The sequence below is a fragment of the Mandrillus leucophaeus genome, unplaced genomic scaffold, assembly GCF_000951045.1.
Source record: "Mandrillus leucophaeus isolate KB7577 unplaced genomic scaffold, Mleu.le_1.0 Scaffold177, whole genome shotgun sequence".
Classification (NCBI taxonomy): Eukaryota; Metazoa; Chordata; class Mammalia; order Primates; family Cercopithecidae; genus Mandrillus; species Mandrillus leucophaeus.
This window is the reverse complement of record NW_012101776.1, coordinates 3,909,948-3,915,814: the sequence shown is the minus strand read 5'-3', so window position 1 is coordinate 3,915,814 and position 5,867 is coordinate 3,909,948. Positions and strand designations below refer to the sequence as shown.

At 38.3% G+C, this 5,867-nt stretch overlaps 1 long non-coding RNA gene across 1 annotated transcript; it reads right to left on the bottom strand.

The window, feature by feature from the left end:
- Positions 1-3,450: 3,450 nt before the first annotated feature.
- On the bottom strand, positions 3,451-5,114 carry LOC105537638. Its single transcript, XR_001005749.1, has 2 exons — positions 4,979-5,114; positions 3,451-3,844 (listed from the first exon to the last, which is right to left on the bottom strand). It is a non-coding gene; the product is annotated as an uncharacterized LOC105537638 (long non-coding RNA).
- Positions 5,115-5,867: the final 753 nt, after the last annotated feature.

Sequence of the window (5,867 nt, the reverse complement as noted above, 5' to 3'; positions counted from 1 at the left end):
TAAATTATCATAACAATGGGCGTGGAATCCATGAGGTATACATTAGTTACCTACATTTGCATAACAAATTATCCCCAAATTTAGCAGTTGGAAGCCACAAACATTCCTGATCTATAGTGTTTGTAGGTCAGGAATCCAGAAGCAGCTTAGCTGCTTGATTCTGCCACAAGCCTGTCATGAAGGGGCAACCAAGATGTTGGCTGGACTGCAGTCCTCTCAAGACTTGAATGAGGAAGCTTCTACTTCTGAGCTCACTCATGTGTCTTTTGACAGGCCTCAGAAGGCCAAACTCACATGGACTTCTCTATTTAGGATGGTATCATAACAGGATACCTGGCTTATTGCAAACAAATGCTCTAAGGAAGAGTAAAGGAGCTCCCAAGATGGAAGACACATTCATTTTATATCTAAACATCCCATTGCTACTACCATATTCTGTTTGATAAAAGCAAATTTCTAAATCTAGCCCACATTCAAGAGAGAGACATTACACAAGGACACACATACCAGGAAGTAGGGATCATTAGGGTCCATGTGAGAGGCTGCTTACCACAGGGTATAAGGAGGAAAATGAAGATAAGAGTAGAAACTGGTGGGAATCAATAATAATAATTAAAAAAAAGACCTGAATTTTGTGAAAGACTTGATTCCATGTGGTTACTTAGGTGAGTTTTTAAAAGTAGAAGGTGGTAATTAAGGCACTGAAACATTAAATGTTAAATATTGGGAGTGGTTTAGTCACTGGTTAGACTTTTTAGTTAAAGACCATAGGGAAATGTTGTTGAAGTAGTAGGAAAAAACAAACAAAAAACAAACAACAAACAAACAAAAAACAGAAATAGAATGGAGAAGCTAGTGTGTCAGGATAAGACATCTGCATGGGAGCTGAAGCCATGAGAAGAGGAATGGAAGTCAGGTGGACAGGAAAACTGCGAGCCGGCAGCTAAAAGATTCCATGAATGGAAAATATAATCTGGAGGAAGAGGTAAAGCTGCAAAGGCAGATGCCTTCATCTCTACAGAAAGGTGGGCATGAAAGGGAAATGAGGAGTAAATATTTGAAACCAAAGGGGAGAGTAAGGATCCTGATTCTGCCCCTGACTCATTGAATCAGGGTATGGAAGCGGCATACACATAAATTGCTTCTGTTTGACACGGTTGGAAGAGATGCCATGTCTTCATAAAAGAGCAGGCTTCAGTCAAGGAAGTGGGTAAAGAATATTCTTCCTCTTGTTTGCTGGTATAAAAGAGCATGGAGATCCAGAAGGCAAAATGAGAGAATCTGCTAGGAAGAGAAATGGTGGAGATAAGTGGATCAGAATTGGTAGAAACAGGACTGAACATGAAGAAATGTTCAGAAATAATAGGTAGTCCATAGACTTCAATACCTGGTGTTGATAAAGGTCAGCAAATGTGCTGTTCCTGGCAGCTTTAGTTATTGTCATCATTAATGGTAAAGTGGGACTTCTGTCAAAGAAAAAAAAATTATTAGAGTGGGAGAGGAACAAAAATGGAAAGGACTGTCTGTACCTCAGCAGATGATAGCAACGGGGAAAGGCAAAGCTGGTAAAACTATGGAGGTTTTCAAAATTATGATAGAATAGAGAGGCATTACCAACCTGTGAGTGGAAAAATTGTGATTCTTTCTAGTCTAGGATTTAATTGCATTTTTCTCTCACTGCTTCCATTTCTTGTGAGACACCTTCTGTTATTTAGAATATGTCAGGAAGAGCCTTAGACATTATTCAATCAAGCTTTTTTCTGTGAGATAACTGAAGTCCAGAGAATTCATAGCTTCTTGTCCTTAATGAGGTATACACTTAGTGTCAGGTTCGTGAGTAAAAATGAAGAATCTTGATTTCTAGTATAATTGAAATTTCAGAGATTAAAGATAATGGTAGAAGTATAGTAACTTCATATGAAAAAATAACTAGCTGAAAAAGGACAAATTTGGGGGTGAATGTTCAATTGCAAACACATATTTTGAGCTTTTAAAGTCCATATTTTTCAAGATGCTTCTACAGCACACAGATGTGACATTATGTGTTACCTACTTACAGTATTTCCTTAATATCACCAATGAAACCTTGAAAATTGATGGCCAAAAGTATTTACCGACTTTTTAAAAACTTGTATCGTTGTATAGGGAAATAATGATAAAAAATGGAAACTTGATGTAACTGGGATTTTTGGACTAAACTTAACCTTGACTTTGCCTGGCATGGAATAGGACTACACTTGAACTAACCCAGGATAGCTGTTCTATGACATCTCCCTTAACCCCAAGTCTATCCCTTTATTTTTTAGTACTTCCATGTACTTTCTATTCTGGGATGTCCAAGTAGAAAATGACCAATTTGTTTTTTCAAAGAGACTAGAGGATATACAGCTTGGTTCCTGAGAGACTTCCTTATTTAATAACAAAAAAAATCATAATAATCAGGAGGAGACAGAGAAGAAGAAGAAGTTGTTTCAATTTATAGTAAATATGCTACTTTTAAGAGTAAGTTAAGTACTCATAACAATGTAATCTTATAATATTTTGATCATTTAATTAACATTCCAAAAGCTCTGTGTGTGTGTGTGTATAGTGTATATATATATGTGTGTGTATATATATATGGGAGATACCAAATACTAAATACTAAAAAATAATACTAAATACTAAAAAATTAAGGCATATTTAACAAGAAATAACCTACAAGCCTATCCATGCTTCTTAAAGCCTTACTGAAAATAACAAGTTACAGAATTTAGAATGTGGTAATATGGTAATATCAGAAAGACTATGAGAGAAAGAAGGAAAGAGAAAACACTTTTTAAAATTGAGTAAACGTATTCTAGAAACATTCTTATTTGAGTATGAGAATTGTGCAAATGATACTGAATTTTAAGCAGTGATCCTGGATTATAGGGTTATTCTCAAAGTGGAGGGACTAAATTTAGCACATACAGACAAAAAGATGAAAAACAGAGATAAATCAAACTTAGAAATCTCATCATTCCAAAGTAATCTTAATAAAATGCATTAATAATAGGAAAGATAAATTTCAAAGGCTTTAACTTTAAATACCTGGGTCAATTTAAAATGTAATACCAGTCTATATTTTGATGTGCTAACAGTGACCTCTCAATAGTTCTTCTGTAAATCATCAAGGAAACTTATGTAATAATCAATTTATACAATTAATCTGGTAGTTTTGGAATGAAATGCATTACTTTATAACAGAGAAATACAAAGCAATATAGTGAAACTTCCCAAGCAAATATATGTGTATCAACTGAAATACATACATATCAAATACATATATACACACACATATGTGTATGCATACTTGCAAATGTGTGCATACATATACATAGGTATGTATAAATAAAATGTTTATATATATAAACATAAATATAGACATACACTTGGACTCGTGAAAAAGACCAATGAAAGCAGATAATGATAATTTGAAATGGTGAATTTAACATGTATTAAATCATAAAAGTGGACCAACATCAATAGAAACGAAAGGACAGAGAGCTGAGGGTGTGTGAACTGCTGCTCTCTTTTTGCTGTTGGGTCAACATGTCAGCAATGCTTTCTATATGGAGCATCTTGCAGACATGAAACAAAGTGGTTCCTTCCTTGCTTTGCCTTTGGATTGTGCTGTTGTTAGTGTCCAGAGACCAGACTGTTCATATAGGGTTCTTTTCCTGATTCTTGATTATAATCCCCTGAGGAAGTCAGACGAGCCTGGGGTTACTGGAGACCGTGTCTTGCTTGGCGTAGTTATCATCCACAAATCATCTGCTATAAATATATCTCAGCAGGATCATCATCAGGCCAGCTCAGTAGCCTGCAATTTATGAAGGTTATGAGAAACAATGTGAAGGGTGAAGGGCTTTATTAAGGATGGCTTTCTTTTCTGACCCTGCCCTGACTTCTACTTGAATATAAATGATCCTGGGAGTAAGTGATCCTTTCCATTTAGGATTAAGCCTTTTAAATTGTCCCTTTCAGCTGTTATTCTTATGCCACTGTGTCATGACTTTAAGAATTTCTAAGAAACATCAAAATCACAGTGTTACAAGATAATATGAGAAATCACTAGGTGCAAAATAGAAGTATAACTGAACCTCCCATTACATTATTTCCTTTTTATGTATAAACCACCCGAAGCATTTTTTTTTTCTCCATTTTTATTCCACATCTGTCATGGTTTTCTTTTCCTCTGGATAAAGTAACAGAAATGACCAAATTGCCTTGCAAAAATCATAATTATGATCTCTAGGGAAGTTGAAATAAAATGTTTTTCTCCTTTGTGTTGCTCAATGTTCTTTGTTTTTAAAAGAAAATGTGTTTGCTTAAACGGTGTTTCAAAATTTGTTCTGGATATAAACCCTAATTATTCCTTTTAACATTTCCTTAAATGAATAAAAAATATTTTAAAGAACCAAAATGACACAAAACCAAAATGCCACCCAGGCTGCTCTCTTGCCGGTGATCTGTTACTGGGAAAATAGTTAAAGCCTGTTGGGGAATTATTAACTGTTTCCCTTACAGAGTGTTTATCCCAGGCACTCGTTTAACAAGGGAAAGCCTTGAAGACGGTCACTCTGTTAATATGTATTAAGAAGTAAAGGACCAATTTTAATATTTCAAACAACTTCAGTGGATAAAAGACCATCAGCATCTTCCTGTTTTCACTATCAATCTCTTTTAAAATGGTGTTCTTGGCTATCCATAATCGCCCCAGGGGAGAGAAACGAGCGGAGGAAAAAAATGCAAGAGTGAGGGGAACAAATGATGGAAAATTGCTTTATTCAACTTCACCTGCCGCTCGAGAAACTCACCCTTATGAAGATTCCAGCACTTGATATGAATTGCCCATGATGGTTTCCTCCCACCACATCATTGCACTATTTTAGCACTTGTTTTGCAAACCACCAACTGCGTTTACAAGTAGAGACATAATCAGGAGGCGAATGACCTTTTGTAGCATGTATCTGAAGCTGGTTTATCAGACACTTCGTCAGCCAACTGTCCAGGAGGCAAAATGACAGATAGATAATAGATAGATAGACAGGCAGATAGATTAAAAGGTGGGGAAACTTATCCCTTTTCCCTTTCTATATAATCTGGTTGTTTCTCTTCACCCCTTTTCTTGTTTCTTCCCACCCCGTCCCCAAACCTGTTACTAGGGAAACTTGAAAAAGAATCAGATGCATTAAGACTACAAAATGAAACAAAAGTTTAGACCCCGAAACCATGATTCCATTGCCAAGCAGAAAGCAATGCAAGAGCCCAACCTCGGTCGCCGCACCGCGATCCTGACAAAGCCTGTATGGAGCCAGAACAAATAAGATGTTAATTGCAGCCTCGCAGAGAAAAACTACTATTGTTCCAGCCAGAGACACTCAGCAGCTCGGGCGCTGGGATGTACCCCCTCCGCTGCGGACTGGATCAATTCTGAATCCCGGTGCTAAAATGACAGCTCTCTGGCTGCGACAGGTCCGCGCTGAAAGACAGAGAAAGACGATCAAGTCCAGCATTCACTTCCCACCCTTCAGAGTCGCCTTCCCATCCTCCGCACCCCCCTGCCTCGCCTCCCAGTGAGTTTCTCTTACAGTTGGTCGCCGCCAGCCCCAGCGGTGGGAACTGAGGATGCAAAAACCTCCCAGACGCAGAAAATACCGCTTTCGGGACGTGCTTGGGTTTGAGTAGCCGTGACGTGCAGGCGCACCGCGGCCCTGGCTGGAGCTCCGTGAAGCCCCCCTCCCGCCAGCCTCTACCCCGCCCTCCCGCCGGGACTCCCTCCTCTCCCACCCTGCGGCTCCCCTCGCCTTCTCTCACACACCCGCCCGCGCACCCGGTAGGCA